Genomic DNA, 21,042 nt, shown 5'->3' with positions numbered 1-21,042 from the left:
TCAAAAAATCAGACTTAGAAGATGGGGGAGAAAACCTTCAAACGTTGTTCATGTATTAAATATTGCATTGTGACCACGTATTGAATTCTAAAAAAGCTGGTAGGTAAGTAATATCACTAGCCATAAAATAAATATTCCATTTTAAAAACAGTGTTGAGATGGCACACCTTAGCTGTACAAAGTCTTCTGTCTTCAGTGTACGGGAAAGGATGTATAACCTTTTAGGGGGTATGAAATAGGATGTTCCCAGACTGTCTATCTTTTTACCTCCCATTTTTGTTTACATGCCAGGAAATTATATTAAAATCTGTGTTTAAGTATCATTAAGGCTCCATAGTTAAATCACTCAGAGGTCAGGAAATGCCAAAGTAAAGGTTTGAACATAAAGTTATTCTTCCCCCTTGTGTATATGCAATTATAATGCAATTTTTAGTTACATCACATACTATTTCCCAAATAATGCCCTATACTATAATATACAATTATTTTCTACAGCCATGGATACACATGTAACATTTACAGAACTTTGTCCTACACTGTGACCATCAGGCAAAAAGGGCCAAATCCTCAGCTTTGCTGGGGCCACTCCACCCACTTTGATTTCCCCAGGATAGGAGAGTCATTGGGTTGTTCAGAGACACCACAATGGCTCCTGCACCAATCTCCCTTCCTGGTCCCACCAGTGGAGTCATGGCTACAGTAATGGGATTTCATGGAGGCAATTCCTGGATGCCTCAATGTCCCATAGGAGCTATTGACAGCTAGCACAGTTTAGGGCAGTCTTCAGACTGTTCTAATTTATGCCAGGGAACTAGCTTGGCACTGAGCTGGCTGAGGTAAGTACGGCACATGATACCTTTCCATTCCTCCTCCTGAAAAGCATTGAGACCATAATGTATGAAAATCATTCCTATACCAGGTATGTAAAAGAGTTTGATCCTGAGGACAGTGGCAGTTGAGAACCCTCTGATCTTGTAGGTTTGATCTGTAACTAAATAAAGGTTCCTGTGGAGCCCTGCCTCAGTCACTCTGCACCTGACAAGATTCACCATACAAGGTTGTGGGAAAAGTGGTACATCTGAGAAACCATGTGATTCAGATATGTGTGGAGGCAGAGTTAACCTTTGACTGTAAAGCCTCAAGTGTTTGTAAAGTTCAGGTAGGGAATCTCAAAGTAAGGCTAGCATTATTTTATTTGCATTCATATTCAACAAAAAATGCATGTCAAATTTGTAAAGACACTTAAATCTGAACAGAAATAGAATTGCTTGGTTACCAGCGTTACATTCATTGGTCTGGTTCAAATGGATGGGTCTGTAGTGATAACTGGGGCCTTGTGAGCCTAACTGAGGGAAAGTAGATAAAAGTTTATGAAGTATCACAATACTTCACAATAAACACAATAAACAATAACACAATAAATTAACAATAAATGTTGATGGAAAAAGGTGCAAAAGGGAGTCAGATTAAATTAATCTAAACAAAAAGGCCTAATGATATAATTCAAGGACTGTGTTAAGATCACATCTGGTAATCAAGAAAAGTGTGGGACCAGAAATCAAGGAACCAAAATTGATGTGTTTGAAGTGAGGCCTAACAGAATAATGAGGGGGTGGGCTATTCTTCCCATTACTACTTTTTGGATTCCTCAAAAAGATTTTTTTGGGAAAGCTAGAAATAAGTGAAAGATGAAAAAACAAGCTTCTCCATCATTTCTGACCACCCACGGTCTCCTGGGACTCCAAGATCCACTGTGACACAACTGGGTCTTTTTCATCCTAATCTTGAGAGATGTCCTGACCAAAGAGAGAGAGAGACCCAGATGACACTGCCACCAGTTCTGGCTAAATTCCAAACAGCCTTCTCCTTTTGCCTTCTGTTTAATAAGAGTTGTGCAATTAGAAAGTTGGCAACCCTAAAACTAAACACCCTAGCTCCACCCCTTCCCAGAGGCCATGCCCTGCCCCCTCGGTCACTATATTCCCCCTCCTCAGTGGCTTGCGCTCCCCCACCCTCATTCACTGTCACTGGCTGGGGTATGGAAGGGGGTGAGGGCTCTGTCTCGGGGTGCAGGCTCTGCGGTGGGGTTGGGAATGAGGGGTTTGGGGTGCAGGAGGGGGCTCCAGGCTGGGGGGTGGAGAGAGGGGTTCAGGGTGTGAGGGGGGCTCTGGGCTGGGGCAGGGGGTTGGGTGCAGAGGGGGTGAGGGCTCCATCTTGGGGTGCAGGCTCTGGGCTGGGGCAAGGGATGAGGAGTTTGGGGTGCAGAAGGGGGCTCCAGGCTGGGGGTGGGGCAGAGGGGTTCAGGGTGTGGGAGGGGGCTCTGAACTGGGGCAAGGGGTTGGGGTGCAGGGAGGTGAGGGTTCCATCTGGGGATGCAGGCTCTGGGTGGGGCCTGGGGATAAGGGGTTTGGGATGCAGGAGGGGGCTCTGGGTTTGTGGGGGGCTCAGGGCTGGAGTAGGGTCTTGGAGTTGGGGTTGGGGCATGGGCTTACCTGAGGTGGCTCCCGGTCAGCAGCACAGTTTGGGGGGTGGGAGGGCTGAGGCAGGCTTTGTGCCTGTCCTGACTCCACGCTGCGCCCCGGAAGTGGCCATCAGGTCCAGCTCCTAGGCAGAGGCGTGGAAGGCGGCTCTGTGCACTGCTCTTACCTGCAGGCACCGCCCCAGTAGCTCCCATTGGCCGCGGTTCCGGGCCAATGGGAGTGCGGAGCCAGTGCTCGGGATGGGGGCAGTGCACAGAGCTGCTGGCTGCTTCTGGGGTGCACCGCAGAGCTAGGACAGGTAGGGACTAGCCTGCCTTAGCTCCGCAGCACCGCCGATAGGACTTTTAACGGCCCAGTCAGCAGTGCTGACTGGAGCCACCAGAGTCCCTTTTTGACTGGGTGTTCTGGTTGAAAATCAGACACCTGGTCACCCTAATAAGAGTCTGGTTTAGCCAGCCAAAACTGCAACAAACCCAAAGAGACAGTTAAAAGCAATGTCCTAAACAGCCCAGCACTGGTACAAGTTTGCCAGATCTTGAAGTGGCTGATAGTGTGCCTTGCCTGTATTTTTTCAGCAGTGAGATTGCAAGGAAAAGTGAGCACCAAAGACAAGCTGCATTTTCTGTCTTTGCTGTTTTCTTCTTTCCCTGTTCATATGCGGTTGTCTTGTTTTGTTTTCTAGGAAATGGGATTGGACATTAACAGCGACAACACCTGTTTTTAAAAATCTGTTTGCTATGGTACTAAGTAAGCTGAGGTGACTGAATTCCAAGCCTGAACTTTATTTAAAATTGTTTAATATTGGACAATAACAGGGTCATGTTAACACCACTAAGTCTTTGGGCCCATATATTCCACCAAAATTAATGCAAGTCTACACCTTTGAGATTGCCTTTTAAAGTTATTGTGTGTGTTCTAATTGCCCCCAAAATTTACCGGTTGTCATATTGCTGCTTTAATAAGTTATAGTTCAATAATGTTTATTTTAATGCTCTTTGCCTCAAGGGATAAAATCCTGAGATGTTTTGAAAGAACAACAACATCAACGTCCATCACAATAGAACGAAAATTCCTTTACATGAATCGTGCTGTAATTATTTGGGTATCAGCAAATTACTCCCATGAGAGCTATGTGAAAACAAAGAACATCTCCATTATACCCAGCAAGGCAGGTACAGTGCCTCTAATATGGTTCATTATTTGTATTACCATAGCATCTAAGATGCAATAGTTTGGCTAAAACTACAGTATAATTTTATTAAAGTATGGATTTTTTTGCTAAATTGTAACTCTCAGTATACACTTCTTACCACCAAATCAAATAGTTAAACCATAATTTGGACCTCTGGGGTGAAATCCCCACTCTAGTGACATACATGTGGGAAGGATTTCACACCAGGAATGTTTGCTAGACTGTAAAGGAGCAATATCCAGAAACATACATCAATACACACACACACACCCCCTTAGGCTCTTATTTTGTTTGCTGGCTTTCTGAAGACAGGGCTGGTTCAGCATCCTGTGTTTAAGGAAATCTATATAGTTAGAATCTCTGTGTGTTGAGAGACCTTTTCCAAGTTTCGGTCTGTTTCTTGACCAACTAAGAGTATGTCTACACTTTAAGAAAACGGGGGGCGGGGACAAGCCATGGCAGGGAGTCTGAGGTCAGATCTACAAACTCTGCTCACACTACAGTGCTTAAAAATGGCAGTGTAGACATTCTTGCTCAGGCTTAGAGACCCATCCTCCTTGCTGGGTTTCAGACGCCCAGAGGGAACATCTATACTGCTATTTGTAATGTTGTACTGCCTGCACAAGTCTGTAGACCCAGGTTCTGAGTGTCACTACAGTGGCTTATTTGGGGGGAGGGGGAGTGTAAACCTACCCATTGGGTAAGACCAAATCTGATTCAGGTTTGAGCTCAAGTCCCCCATCCATCCACACACAAATCAGTCTGACTTGGATCAGCAAACTTTCAGGACCTGGGTCCTACAACCCTGCTATAGGGCTCGGTCAGAGCCAGAGTATCACTCTGACTGTAGTCCAAGCCCTGCCATTTTGCAATATTGACTCAGCTCAAACGTAGACCCAAGTCAGACAGTCTATGTAGTGCAATATGGACACATTAACACAGCTGAGACCTGGGCCCAGCAGCTGTAAGTCCAGGTTTACAATGCAGTGTCCATGCTCAGGTGTAGGCTTGGACACCAAGCCTGGATCCCACAGACCTGGGTTAACAATGCAGCGTAGACATACTTAAGTTAGTTACACAATAATTTTATATAAAAGGAACTACCTGATTACAAATGAGATGTCAAGTCCTGTTCTTCTGATTAGGTGTTTATAGTGCAATTCACCATGGTATCCAAAATATTGATCTAATCCTCAAGCGCTGCCCAAAGACTGAGTGAGACTTTGGTCATGGGCTCTTCTAGGAGACATGGGATTGGAGGTGGAGGGAGAACAGAGTCCTCACTACTACAGCACCCTACCAGAACCAATGCACAGCCGCTACTCTAGCCTCTGGTGGGGGTCTTTGGCCACTTTACATGTGTTAGGTTATGTCTACACTTTGAGCTGGAGATGTGATTCTCAGCTTGAGGAGACATACCTATGCTAGCTCTCAGTGAGCTAGCACGCTAAAAATAGACAGTAGCCCTGACAGTGAGAGTGGTGGGAGGTGCTGAGTTCATGCCTGTCAGAGATGCTAGATATGTAGTCTGAGCAACTAACCCTTATCGCCACTTGCGCTACTGCAACTACATTCTATTTTTAGTGTGCTAGCTAGCTCAGGTACTTCTGCTGGAGCTGGAATCACACCCCCAGCTCAAAGTGTAGCCATAACCTTAGAGAAAAAACAACAAGTAGTCCTTGTGGCTCCCTAGAGACTAACAAATTTATTTGGGCATAAGCTTTCGTGGGCTAGAACCCACTTCATCAGATGCATAGAGTAGAAAATACAGTAGCAGATATATACACACACAGAGTACATGAAAAGATGGGAGTTGCCTTATCAAGTGGGAGGGTCAGTCTAACGAGACAATTCAATTAACAGAAGAATACCAAGGGAGGAAAAATCACTTCTGTAGTGGTAATGAGGGTGGCCCATTTCAAACAGTTGACAAGAAGGTGTGAGTAACAGTAGGGGGAAATTAGTATGGTAAAATCAGTTTTTGTAATGGCCCATTCATTCCCAGTCTTTATTCAGGCCTAACTTGATGGTGTCCAGTTTGCAAATTAATTCCAATTCTGCAGTTTCACTTTGGAGTCTGTTTTTGAAGTTTTTTTGTTGAAGAATTGCCACTTTTAAGCCTATTATTGGTAACCAGGGAGGTTGAATTGTTCTCCTACTGGTTTTTTAATGTTTTAATTCCTGGTGTCAGATTCATGTCCATTTATTCTTTTAAGTAGAGACTGTCCGGTTTGGCCAATGTACATGGCAGAGGCCATTGCTGGCACATGATGGCATATGAAAAAGAAACTGTACTTGAAATTACACCTCTGACATACCCATAAAATACAGAAGCAATCAGAGTTCAGGATAGTCTTTTTAAACAGCATTATTGCTGGTACTGTCAACATTTTAATTTGAGGATTGTGCCACTCATGCTGACTTTGAATGGTATCTGATACCACAAATTCTCATTGAAATCAACTGGACTACCTGCAGAGAAAGATCTTACTCTCACTGAGTAAATGTGGCAGACCTGGGCCTTTGTCTCATACTGCAAAATTTCACTAATGAATTCTTTCTCCATTTTGAAGATTGAAAATTGACATATTTAGTACTGAACAAACAGAAGGGAGAAAAAAATGTATTTATCATTGGTTTCCTCCTGTGTGTGTATGTGTTTACGGCTTCTGCATTGTTCATTTTAGAGAAGTGTGCTATACACTCCATACGTGCTCACCAGTTATCAAACAGATTAATAATTAAGTGGGATGCACCAAAAAAGTCTATGCAATATGAACTGCAATATAAAGAAGCACGTCCAGCAGCCTCACAATGGATATTGGTGAGTAAATGAAGATTGATATCAATTTAAAAGCTTCAGCTGAAGTATTACTGGTTCTACGATACACAGCACTGTTCTGACAAGACAAAAAAATACTCCTGTTAACCACCATTTAAGTTCTGTTAAGATGTTCCAGGCAGTGGGACAGATCCTGAGCTAGTGTCAATCAGAATAGATCTGTTGACATTAATGAAGCCATGGTGAATTACATCAAGTGAGCCTCTGACCATACATTGGTTTCAGAATAGCAGCCGTGTTAGTCTGTATCCGCAAAAAGAACAGGAGTACTTGTGGCACCTTAGAGACTAACAGATGTATTAGAGCATAAGCTTTCATGGGCTACAGAATGGCTAATTTCAGCTTGACAAAAAAGTGCCAAATGTTGCACCCTCTGCTCATGCTTAACCCCCACCTCTTACACACACATTACATTTTTAAGCTGGTGCTCAACGAATCAGATACACAAGGCATTTTCAGTACTAATGCAAAAGCTAGCTTAGCATTTTGAGCATTCATAACTCTTATTAAAAATCAATCTCAGTTGCACAAGTGGCTTGAGGGTTTTGAATGTATTATCTCACCTCTTCCATGTGCCTCAGCTTCAACTCCAAAGAAAGTGGAAAGTCTCTAAATCTTTCCATTATTCTGTATTTTTCCCCAGATCAACTTTATTAATAGAAATATGTTACAGGACAAAATATTGTCTCCTAAAAATGCTTCTGCTCACTGTCTTAGCACTAGAGCAAGAGCTAGCCACCTAATTGCTTTTATTCATAATTATCACAAATATTTTCATGGCAATAAAAACTTATATGGAGAGTAGTAAGGAGACTTTAGGCCCAAATTTTCAAAAGTGCATCTCTGCCAACTATGTACATTGCCTGTGTGATCACTGTAATTGTGCAAGCTACTATTAACTCCATACACAAATTAGCATTGAGGCACTAAGTATGTGCATACAGTTTTGAAAATTTTTGAGCCCAATGTGCATTTCTAATATTTCATTTTACCTCAATTTCCAGCTCTTTTGAGCTCCTAAATGAAGCCCCAACTCAGTAAAGCTCCTAAGCTTGTGTTTAAATCCATCCCTGGTCACAAAAGTACTTAAGCTTATGCTTCACTTTCAGTACATGCTTCAGTCCTACTGAAGTCAATGGGACATAAGCACAAGCTTAACTTTAAACATGCGCTTAAGTGCCCTTCTTGACTCAGGATACTTTTCTGTAATGGGACTGAGTGTCTAATGGCTTTGTTAGGGCCCAATCCCTCAAAGTGCTTAGGTATGTAAGTCCCAGACTTATGCTCCACTGCAATCCACAAAACTCCCACCAAACCCCCTAGGTGTCTACACTCACTCAAGTACCCTAGGTGCTCTCTGACTCTGAGCATACACAATGCTACCTCACTCACGGTGTCTGAATGCCCATCTCCTGCCCATGCCCCAGACCGATCTGCAAACCGGGGGAAGATAGGTGCTCCTCCTACGTCATGCACAGGGCCCAATCCAATAGGCATGCTCAGAGGCTGCCTACTGGATCAGGTCCTATTCAATATCTGGCATCCTGTTGGAGCTGGGAAACTGGACCCTGGGACTTCCCAGGTCAATGACCTCACCACTGAACTATACAGTCATTCAGTCTCTCTCTCTCTTTCTGGCCCAGTGATTGTTCCACTGTGAATAAATACTTAAGTAGTCATTGGGCCAGAAAGAGAGAGAATGAATGTTTCTGTAATTTAGAGTCCAGTCCTCCTGTTCCAGTCACTAGTTAGTTATACACAGTAGAACACTTTCACCAGAAGAAAGTAGGAAGCACTGTGTCAGAATATCCCATAAGCTCAGTGGGTAGAGCACTTTTCTGAGAGATGGGAGAACCCTGTTCAAATTCTATCCCCCACTCAGGCAGAGGGGAAAATGGAACTCACATCCCAGGTGAGTGATCTAACCATTGGACACTACCGCCTCCAGCCATTTTGTGAGGAACAAGTCAGGCTCCTAAATCTGTCCCAAAACAAATGACTTAGACACCTAAGCCACCTGACTCCAGAAGAGGAGTTCCTGTTCATGGATTACTGGCAGAGATAAGGGTCTCCCTGCAGCCTCAGAGAGAGAGATGGTGCTTAGGACACTGCCCTCTTGATGGCATCTTCTATTGGATAGCGTAGGCGGTTCCCTGCCTTGTGTGCTGGCTTTTGGCTTGCATTCTAAGGCACCTCTCTTCCCCATTAGTTATACAGGGAGCCCAGGTGCCTAACTCAGGCTTTTGTGGATCACAGTGTTGTTCCTGTGATTTTCTAAGTGCCTAAAAGTTAGGTGCAATGATGTTTAGCATTGCAATACCTACTTCCCTTTGTGGCTCTGGGCCTTAGTGTGTCATGTGTATTGGTGAATACCCTTAACTTCCATTGAAATTGAAGAACAGGGCCCTTAGAAAGGAGAGCAATGATTACAGAGTATAACATTATTAAAAGGGAACTTTAGTTTAATGATGCCAAATATTGTTTAAAATTTGTTTGTTGGCAGGTGCCCACAGCAAACGATGCTGTCAATGTGACTGTCTCCAATTTAAACAGCACATCTTCATATGTTATTCAGCTCAGATGCATACCCAGCGAGGATCACCACTGTGTTTGTGTTTGGAGTAAAGAGATTTTAGTACCTCATAGTAAGTGGCATTTCATTTGGTTGTTCTGGTTTTTCTGGTTGTTCTGGTGATTGATATAAATAAATCAGTTGTTGCATAAAGTTATATTGTATTTATAGATTGGAAAATATTAAAATCAAATGATGAGATTGGGTTTCCCCATCCTTCTCTTCTCTAGAGCTAATTGACAAGCCAACAATTTCAGCTAATGAAACCATAGAAATCAATCCGGGAAGAATAAGTATTTTTCTTCAGTGGCAGGTAATGTATTTGTTGTTGTTATTATTATGGATATAGCAAAAAAGTTAATCATTTTGGGCAAAACAGGATTTTGTTCATTATATTGAAATGTCAGCAAATATTCTTATGCAAGCAAAACTATATTTGAGTATTGCAATGTTGTGCACCTTTGCAACAGCAATTCCTAGCACTATATATATAAATGTGTTATGGACATGGTCTTAGAGAAGAGAGAGCAAAACCCCTTTGTAAACTTACAAAATGATTGATGCAGCAACATCTGAACTCTGGACCTTGGCCTAAATGAAGCATCTTTCCATTCTACACTAAGTATTTTTAGGAGCTGGATTCTCAAGTCTCTCTCTCACCATCACCCTCACACTTCATCTTGAAAGATTCCCTTAGGCAGAGACACCTGAGGCTGTAGAGCTAAAATACTCTCTTTGTCTTACATATTCATAAGCTGTCATCTTATTCTCAAATGGGACTAAAGCTTTTGAAAGAGCCCCACTCTAGGAATCTGAAAGCACCTTCCAAGTTTATTTATTCAAAAATCTAGATACAGCATAGGTTATGAGGCTCTTGCTGACAAAAAGAGTGCTCTATTCACCATGCAGAGTGCTGCATATTCACCACAAAGACATTAAAAGTTCAGAAGCTGAGATCTGGAAGTGTGCCTTCTTCCACAATGGACATCATGATCATCAATTGACTGACTACTGTACATCAGCCATTTTTGCTGAATTAATGATGTGAAGGTTTCCTGACAAAGTGAGCACATAAAAAATGTGAGGGCAGTAAATCCAACAACCTTGAGTTCACTGCCTGTGGGCTAGCAGGACATTTTGATGAGCAAGGAGCTATTGTAGACTTCAAGGCTTGTGGTCTTCATGTAAAGACTATCTATCTAAAACCAGAGGGGAAAAGAGGGCTTCTAATTCTAGATCAAAGGGGGTTGCCATGAGTGAAGCCAAGAGTCCAAGTCAGAATCAACAAAGACACCCATATCTGTATGTGAAGGAATCTATCAAAAGGGACATTTTGCAACAATCTGCTTTAAAAAAAAAAAAAGAAAGAAACTTCTTAGGAAGTTACCCCTCTTACCAGCAGGTGATGAATCTAAACTAGAAATAAAATTGTTCCTTTTACAGTAATGTCTTAAATTGTACATACTAATTCCAATATCAAGTTGAAGGAAGAAATCATCTTTAGACTGAGAGCTTGAGTTAGATCTTATGTAATTGTTTCATCTGATCCCATCTTCTATAAAATTGAAGGCCTTTTGTGCACTTTAGTCCAATTCAAATCAAGAGGGATGCACTTAAGTGCATGCTTAAGTGCTTTCCTGACTTGGAGCCTAAATCACTTTAAAGATACACAATAGTATAAGAGTAGCTGGGATGCACGTCCGAGTCTTTAATACTTATAAAATGTTAAAGAAAAAAAATGTAGACTCAACTGTTTACACAGTATTGGAGCAGAGACCAGTTTGTGACACAAGACTATAGTATCTAGTACTAGTGTCTGGATGCTTAAGATACATTTGCTTTGCTCAGTGCTCACCTTAGAATCCTAGAATATCGGGGTTGAAAGGAACCGCAGGAGGTCATCTAGTCTAACCCCCTGCTCAAAGCAGGGCCAATCCCCAACTAAATCACCCCTGCCAGGGCTTTGTCAAGCCTGACCTTAAAAACCTCTACAGAAGGAGATTCCACCACCTCCTTAGGTAACCCATTCCAGTGCTTCACCACCCTCCTAGTGAAAAAGTTTGTCCTAATATCCAACCTAAACCTCCCCTACTGCAACTTGAGACCATTACTCCTCGTTCTGTCATCTGCTACCACTGAGAACAGTCTAGATCCATCCTCTTTGAAATCCCCTTTGAGGTAGTTGAAAGCAGCTATCAAATCCCGCCTCATTCTTCTCTTCTGCAGACTAAACAATCCCAGTTCCCACAGCTTCTCCTTATAAGTCATGTGCTCCAGCCCCTTAATCATTTTTGTTACCCTTCGCTGGATGCTTTCCAGTTTTTCCACATCCTTCTTGTAGTGTGGGGCCCAAAACTGGACACAGTACTCCAGATGAGGCCTCACCAATTTCAAATAGAGGGGAATGATCACGTCCCTCGATCTGCTGGCAATGCCCCTACTTATACAGTCCAAAATGCTGTTAGCCTTCTTGGCAACAAGGGCATACTGTTGACTCATATCCAGCTTCTTGTCCACTGTCCACTTGTCCCTAGGTCCTTTTCTGCAGAACTGCTGCCTAGCCATTGGTCCCTAGTCTGTAGCAGTGCATGGGATTCTTCCGTCCTAAGTGCAGGACTCTGCACTTGTCCTTGTTGAACCTCATCAGATTTCTTTTGGCCCAATCCTTTAATTTGTCTAGGTCCCTCTGTCCTATCCTATCCCTACCACTCCTCCCAGTTTAGTGTCATGTGCAAACTTGCTGAGGGTGCAGTCCACACCATCCTCCAGATCATTAATTGTTCTTTTGAGCATTGCTCTGCTCTGTTACCATACTAAACAAACTTAATATCAGTAGGTAAGGACACCATTCTGCTGTAGCAGTTTAATTACCAGTCCCCTCTTCCTCACAAGATAGTTCAAAATGCCCTGTAGAATCTAGGGGATTAAGATTTTCAAAGGCATACATGGCAGTTAAGCACCTAACTCTCACTGACTTTCAGGCTCCTAATAAATAGGGGCACATTCTGAGTGCAGCGTACAAAGTATTTAAGCTGCTTCATCCTCATTAGTGTTTACTGGATTTGCACAGGTAAGAACTCAATTCATCATCACTACTCCCATAACCGTATTGGTCATTGGGACACCATCACTGATGAGGAACCAACCAATTGCCTCCACCCCTGATGATTGTGTGTCAGTGCTTGAGTCTCTGCAAAGCCCATTTCTGTTCACTGTTTTACGTTGTCAATCCATCTCTTCTTCTCTTCCCCTCTACTTCTCTTCCCCTCTACTGTCCCTTGGAGGATGATCTTGGATAGGCCAGATGATCTTGTTACATGGCCGTACCACTTCAGCTTGAGCTTCTTCATGGTCATCAGAAGGTCTTCATATGACCCAGCACATTGGGTGATGATATTGCAGACCTCTTCATTAGTGCCGTGTTCAAAGTACAAGATGCCCAGGATTTTATGGAAGTATCTCATCTCTACTCCTGTATTTTCCATTCAGGTTCTGCCGTAAGGGTCCATGTCTCACACATATACAGAAAAATGGAGATGACCAGTGCGTGCAGCACTTTCAGTTTGGATTCCAAAGAGATGTTCTTATTTCTCCAAATTGGCTTTAGCTTTCCCACTGCTGCTGCTGTCTGTGCAGTTCTTGCCAGAATTTCTGCCTTTGATCCTTCATCAGTGATGACTGCCCCCAAATACTTGAACTGTTTCACTGGCTCTAGTTCTTGTCCACTGACAGTGATATGTGAGCTGATCCCATCACATTTGTTTGTCATCAGCTTGGTTTTCTCTGCACTGATTTCCATGCCGTATTTTGTGGAACCCAGTTAAGCAAAGCATTTAAGCACAGGATTATGTGCTATATATTTAAATAATTTTAAGCAAATGCTTAAGTCCCAAGAACATGCTTAAGTGCTTTGTTAAATCATTTCTTAAATCTCCAATCACAGCACTAAATTTATCTCCTTTTAACAATCAATGTGAAAACACCAGGAAGATTTGTTTATACATAATTTCGTGTGTGTGTTTTGGCTTACAATTTTTTGTAACTGTTCTAATTTTATTAAGAAAGGGATTGATATTTGATTGTTCAGTAATAATCTTTTTTCTATTAGATAACACAAAGCAGGAATGTCATTGGATACTATATTAATATTGAAAGAATACCCAACAGTTGCAATGATCGATTTGAACGCATCAACGTAACAGAGAGAAGAGTGCATCTGAATCTCTCCATGGCTTATTATCGGTTTAATATTTCTGCCTATAATGAAGCAGGAGAATCTCCACAGAGCACTTATGTTGTCCCAGATTTCACCGCAACAGGTACTTTATCCAGTTGGTGAAGAAACTACACACATATTCTTTTGTTGGCAATGTTGCCTTGTGATAGCAACAGTTTGGGGATGAAAAGGATCTTATTGTTCCTCTTTATTCTTTTCTTTAAACCCGCACCAGATTAAGGACTCATGTGAAAACTGGACAAAAAGAACAGTTTTATGGAGCTCTGTCAGAACACAACATGTTATCTCATGTGGTCACTATATGTCACTATCTATTGTGAAGAATAAAGTTATTCATATCAAATTAATGGCTGTAGGAGGTATTCAAACTGAATTCTGTGTGAGCTGACCCAAACCAAGAAATCTGAAAAATAAACTGGAAACCTGAGAGAACAGCTACATTTATATCAGCTAGGCCATTGGATTAACTAATTACTAGCAGACTAATTTTACTGTGCATTACAAACACGCTTTTTAGTATGAGGTGGTTATAGCTGCATATGACCTGCCAGGTGAATATTTACAATTAAAGGTCACGATGATCTACTGCTATTCCATTCTCTCTTTATCTTATGTTGTCTTCTGGCAAGTTGCATGAGGGCACAAATTTCCAACATGAAACTAATACGATGGTAAGAACAAAATTAAGAGAGGATGGGGAGGTCCTTCCAAAAATTAGAAGGCTTCTAAGAAATCCAGGAAATATAATTGCCATAGTACAATTTCCATGCTTTGCTAGACACTTGCTTGTATATCTGCATTCATAGTTAAAATCAGTGTTCCCATGGGCTGGCACCAGTTGCTCATTTCTCCCATGGGACATGTACTGTTGTAAGGTAGGATTTCCTATGGCCTGATACTGTGAGTAACAATCAGCATCTGGGTACCGCTGACACTCTCCAGCTGATGTGTCTGCAGTTAATGTTTCATACCGTCTCCTATCCACCCACTGCCACTGAGGAATATAGTATCCACCCCTTCAATCTTTTTTGACTAATCCTACTGATAGTCAATGGTTTACCGAGTCTGCTCACTTAAGCATCACGATTTTCCTTACACATTTATTTTCAACTCTAGCTGTAGTTTTATCCTTTGTTTTCCCTAATGTGCCTATGGTCTTGAACATCAATAAAAGCATTACTATGATGATATAGGCATTCAGTTTGTTTCTCATGACCTTTTCTGAGATCAAGTTTTCCTCAGCTAGTTTTGTCACTCTTTAATTCTTCCTTATAGCCACTCTCTACTGTTTTTCAAATAGAGAGCTCCATTTCATCTTCTATCAGCCACTGACTTATAAGTTGCCAGTCTTCCTTCTTAGTCTTGCCAATTTTGATTATTAATAGATGACACGATCTAGTGTTGGTTGGGAATTTTTAGATGAAATGGTTTTTTTCAGTCAGAAAACACTGATTTGTCAAAACCAAGACTTTTAGCAGAAATGTATCAATTCAAATGAAGCTTTTGTTTGGAAAGTTTCTCAGGCCCTGAATGGAATTTCTAGGAAAAACCAGGGAAAGAGAGACAGACACTCAGGTTCAAATCCCCGCTCTGCCTAATTTGGAGCAGGGGCTTGAATGTGGGGATCCCACATCCCAGGTGAGAGTGTCCTAACCACCAGAACTTTGGGTATTCTGGGGTGGAGGAGCCCAACTCTTTCCTGTTGGAGCGATTCCAATTTGTATAGATAATTAAATATTAATTGGATGAGAGAGAGAGACTGACTCTAGCCTGGTGTTTAGAACACTCACTTGGAAGCACCAGTCCCTGCTCCCTCTAACTTGGTGCCCTAATTACCAAGCTAGAGTCGTCTCTGTCTGGTTTTTCACAGAGTTTCAAAACTTCTCTGGTTCTCCCAGACACAAAACTAAATGCTAAAACCCCAGCTTTTCTTGTGAAATGGAATTCTCATTTTCTACCCAGCCCTACTATTGTCAGACTTTACATAAGGAAGAATACCACAAAAACATCTTATTTCCCTGAATCTGAAGCCCAGCATGACTGTCTCCCCCAGTCAGAAATGTTTCACATAGCAGCACTACATATGACTTTCCTGGGGGGAGGACTCCAGTTGAGTAAGGTGAGGTGCTCCCCCTTCCCAAGGTTTGAATGTTCTCTTCCCCCTTTGTAGTAAAGGCCATGTCCAGAAATCAAATGTGGATCTTCACTAAGGCAGTGCAAAGCACTAGACTAGCTTGAAACTTTTTATGAACTACATTGTTACTAGTGATCAGAGTTCATTAAGCCTTACTACCCACATAGTCGCTATGACTTGTCACAGGATGCTGACTTCACAGTGAAATTTTTAAAAAATATTTGCTTTCCTATGCATTGATCTATAAAATATTTTGTTTTGCCCCAGTTTTGCCTGGACAAATCACTGCCATACCACAGGAAAACAACACTGTTGTCACCTGGACTCCAGAATATATTCCAAAGTGTTTTGTGGTTGATTGGGGCACTGGTAAAGAAGATATGCACATGAAAATAATAACTAAGCCCATGGGAAATTTCACACTAGGTAACAATTCAACTTTTTTTCATGGATTGTCCAATTATTTTATGGGAAACATGCCTCTTTCTTTCGCTTGCAGTTTTAAAAACCATGAGACAGCCAAAGATCCTTCCTCACACCTCTACTCTTCTTTGTTCTGTGTATATGGGGGAGGGGGAGGGGAATTGAAGTACATGGGAGTTTCAGTCCTCTCTGGGAAGCCTACTGGTCGTGGTCAGTGAAGAAATGCAGCTATAAAAACACAGATTGTTTGTGCTATCCCCCTCCCCCAAATCCAGGATAGAGGCTTATATGCTGCAGCATAACAAGAGTGACAACATTTTGCCCTCCCAGGTAAACTTCACTTACATGACAGACAGCTGTGTCACAGGCTGCCCAGTAGATGACATTTCATCCCTTTCCCCTGAACTTGTCCTTGTAAAGTCGCAACAACAAAACAAATCTTGTTATGCAGCATATCTGAGTTATGTGCAAAGAGCTTCTGTTCAGGAAGATTTTACAGGACTTGCATTCTGCATATTGATTGAGATCATACAAGTGACTGGCAAAGAGCAATCAGGATTAATGTCAATGTACATTGGAGACATTTGATCTGAGGGTCACAATTGAAATGTTATCAATAATTCATCCACTATTTTAATGGATCCTCTTTTTACGTGTGCAACCCCTGGTTGCATCCAGTTTAAGTTCCCAGACGGGAAAAAAAAAATCCATTCTTGAGCCAAGAGACCTTGAGCTTTCCTGCTTTCTACCCTGTAGCTCCATCTGTGCAACAGAGGCAGACTAGAAACCAATTTGGCATACTTTACAAACAACGTTGTATATTAATATTTGTCATTTTAATTATAAAAAAAATCCAATGTACAGGTTGTATGAGGATGGTCTAGGAAGCTACCTGGAAAACGTGTACATTTGGACTTTTAACATGAAGACCTGGAATTTGTTAGACTATATTTGGGGAGTTATACAGAAAATCTGAAAGTTCCCTCCTCTTACTTATCTGTTCAGCAAATACTGATTCCAACGTGATTGTTTTCCAGACCATTTACAACCATATAAATTGTACAAAATAATGGTGCATGCATCTGACATATGTGAATGTGAAAGTTTCATGAGACATGAGAGGACATTTGGAGTGACCCACTTCTACTCAGTTCAAGGAGGTATTTCCTAGAAAATCTTCATTCCCCCCCTTGCCCCGTTTGTTCCCTTCCACTTTTTCTCCTATTTCTCCACCATCAGTAATAAGGGAGCTCCACCACAACATCTTTGATGGGATGACCTAACATAACACTTATATCCACTCAGTCATGCCCCTAACTCTAAGCTGTGATGTGCTGGCTTTGTGTATGAGTGAATATGAAGTTGCTTGCTAGTGACAGGTCCAGAGATATGATGAAGTAACTATTACTATTCATAGCAGAGATGTTAAGGCAATGGAGCAGGGGTTTTGTCCCTTCTTGCAGTGTGTGATTGTGGCCAGATTCTGCTACCCTTACCCACATTGACTAGCACCTTCCTAGGTGAGTAGCCATTCATGCCAATGTGACTATGGTGAGTAAGGGTATCCTTAGAAATTGTATCTGTAGCAGATGGATGATATGTCTCTACCTTCTTTGGTATTGTTTAAGCAGGACTTTTTCCCTTCTCTGCCATTAGTTATCTGTGTGTCAGTCTGCAAACTGGGGAGATGCTTCCCATTCAGCGGTCAATTTCTATGTATGGATTAGCATGCTGCACATTGGATTATAGGCAATAGTTATCTGTATGATTTGAGTTATTTATTTTTAAATGACCTGATGCTTAAGTTCCTAGGACAGGTCCAGCTACTGTGAAAATTTCAAATATCATGAAGCATTCTGCTATTGTGAAATGGACTGAAGTACCTGCAGAAGACTGTTTGGGCTTCCTCCAGGGATACAGAATCAACTACACAGACACAATGAAGAATCTCTCTCTGGGTAGGTCACTATGTCACATTATCATAAAAGACAAGAGCAACATTTCACACATAGAGCAGTAGCAATCAGACATAATCATTGCCTACAAATTACAAGTGTTGAGCTATTTAATGCCTTTACATATAACTTTATCCACCTTTGATTTCAGTGGCAGTTGAATCTGTCACTAGATCAACTGCCAGTGAACATTTTAATATTCTAACTAGTTTAGACTATCCAGAGACTTCTAATGATTACAGGGTATGCTCTCAATTTATTATGAAATGTATCTTTAAAGATTTAGCATCAGCATCACCACAGGAGGCCAAAATTCAGATCAATTTAGGCCATGAAAGAAACACTCAACATATTTTCAATTCAGAAAAGTGTTCAAAGGTTCACAGAATTACCCTCCAGTTCAATACAATTTGTTTTAATTTACAAGTGACTAAGTTGCTGTTAAAGCTTCAGCCATTTTCATGACAGTAAAACCCACCAGGCTAAGATGCTTAAAACTCCTGCTGCTAAAAATATAGTAGCCATTTCTATTAAACACTGAAAGGAAGGATATGCTATCAGCATGTTTACCACTTAGCTTAAGGTATTGTGACAATTCACACTATTTCTGTGTTGCATTATGACTCAGCTCAGCTAGTTCCTGAAGATCTCTACTGTGGGTCAAAGATAAGCAGCAAATAAGAATCATGCATTATCGGACTGAAAATAAAATATAGTCTCAACAGTTTCCTGCTCATATTGAAAGACAGATTAAATAAGTGATCAGTTAATACCAACTCCAAAGAATATAGTTTTAAGTTGGTTCCTAAAGGCACGATATTAATTACAAAGAAAGATTTATTGATTAGTTAGAAGGTAATGAATGGTGGGCTGATTCCATTTTACCTGAGCTCATATCAGAGAAATTTACAACAGATTCTCTTTTGATTGATATCCTTGCTCTTGTCTGCAGGGGAAAGATTCCAAGCTGCAAGTTACAACACATTGAGGTTTAGATCTTTAACTTTCATAGATAGTGCAGTCTGCATATCAAGAGAGATGACAAATATTTCCTGAAAACAGTAGAAGAGCAAAATGGAAGAGCAACTGGTTTCTAGAACTCAAAAATCAGCGGATGGACATAATGGATGATCAAAAAATAATCAAAATAATCAAAATAATCAAAACTTGGTGGATGAAATCCTGGCTTCATTGAAGTCAATGGCAAGAGTCCCATTGACTCAAAAGCAGATTTCACCCCAGGTTCCTGCTTAGAAATTTGAGTATTTTGAAAAAACAAATCCCAGGGTTGCTTGAACTTTGTCGGCAGAAAGAGTTGAAAAACTGCTGAAGTGTAGTGACAATTCAAGTCACTGCAATGTCAATTAGCCTGACAGATGATTACTGGGTTTTCCAGAAAGGAAGGATGATAAGCTTCATTTCACAGACTCTTTGCCTCACTCAGCTCTACGATCACACCTTTTGCTTTCAGGAAATAGGCTATTTTCTTTAACATTAAAACTTCCATATCAAGAGTATCTAAATGCTTGGCAGCATTCTATAACATAAAGGGCACTGTTGTATTGCTAGTGAAGTTATTCTGGTGACAGCAAAATCATCCACTGCACCTTCAGAAAGGAAATAGTTTTGAACTAAACCCAAGCAGTACAGCTGTGGATCTGAACATACAGTCTTTTCTCACACCAATACCTACCTGAATAGTACATCACTGAAGTCAAGTAAAGTGAGTGTTGCCTGATGAATGAGGATTGCTCAAGTTAGTAAAAGGCCCCCTGGTATGTTCCTTCTATCACCTGCTTTGACAGTTACCAGGCATCTACAAGTTCCTTTGAGTCATGCATTCTACATTAGGGGTCAAATTCAGGGCGTAGTCACTTAATGTAGATGTACAAGCACGCTGATTAGGCAGTAACATTCAGATAAGTCCTTATTCCGACTGTCACAACAGTAGATACCCAGGAAACTCACTTTCAGTAAGTTTCACACCCCTCTCCCCCTCCCGGTCTACAGTATATACGAGCCTACCATGGCTACCCTTTAAGGATAGCTCAAGTGGTAGAGGCTCATGCTTTTAGCACTGGAGTTCTTGGGTTAAATACCCAGGCAATTACCTATACTGGAAGTTTATGGCACACCATCTTCAAATAGCCATACACTGAGATTGCTTGTTCCAGGATCCGGATTAATTTCAAGAAGAGAGGCTACATAGTGGGTCCCAATCCCAGCATCCGCCACAGAATGCTTCCTCCTTTGGCACCAACCGTAGAAGGTCTGCAGAGTATGGTTTCCTACAGGTTTGGGATGAGGGCATGAAGTTGGGCCTCTTCTCAGCTACAGCTTTATGGGCTTGTTCCTATGTACAGCTTGAATTTGGCTCTAGTGTTGTACATTTGCTGATCCCTCACCCTCTTGTGTTGCAGCTGTTGCTGTCAATTCTTCTACCACCTGCTACCTGTTAACAGGACTTAAAGAAAAAACTGCCTATAGAGTACAGATTTCAGGAGTCACCACTGCAGGAGAAGGAGCCCAAAGTCGTTCACAGTTTTTCACTACTCTGAAATATGGTACCGTGAAGTTCTTTTTGTGACTGTGCTGTGCTGCATTGATTCACACCATAAAAATGGGTTGTGGTATTTTATTCCAAAACCTCAGCCCTGGGCAATATTAGCCATGAGTAGAACAACCTGTAAAACTGAGAGGCGGAGCTAGGAAAAGGGTGATCATGTTTACCCCTCCTTTGACTTGAAGGAGGGGTAAACATGATAGACTCCCATGAACTCTCTTCAGCAGACAAGCAATGAGGGAGGCCTATAATTTCATTCTGGTCAGTTTTTGTACGGCACAAAAAACAAACAAACAAACCCACACACCAAGGGCTTGAAGCAGACAGAAATGGGAAAGGAACTAAAATTCCCCTGCAAACATGAAATGGTTCATCATTAACTTAAACCAATTTTCATATGAGAACACTTGGATATAAATTGGCCATGAATAAATTTTATGCTGGAAGTTTAAAGAAGGTTTCTATAAACTCTCAGAAGAGTGAGGTTCAAGAACAGCCTCCCAACAGGAACAGTGGGAGGCAAACAACCTAACTAGTTTTAAGAATGATCTAGATAAATTTTAGTGGGATTTGATGGGGTTGCTTGGGAAGAGGGGGAGGCTGGGCTTGGTGGCCCAAAGAGTTCCTTTTGGGTTAGTTTTATG

This window comes from Lepidochelys kempii, chromosome 5, assembly GCF_965140285.1.
Source record: "Lepidochelys kempii isolate rLepKem1 chromosome 5, rLepKem1.hap1, whole genome shotgun sequence".
NCBI classification, from domain to species: domain Eukaryota; kingdom Metazoa; phylum Chordata; order Testudines; family Cheloniidae; genus Lepidochelys; species Lepidochelys kempii.
The sequence above is the reverse complement of the archived record's forward strand: the minus strand, read 5'-3'. Positions refer to the sequence as shown.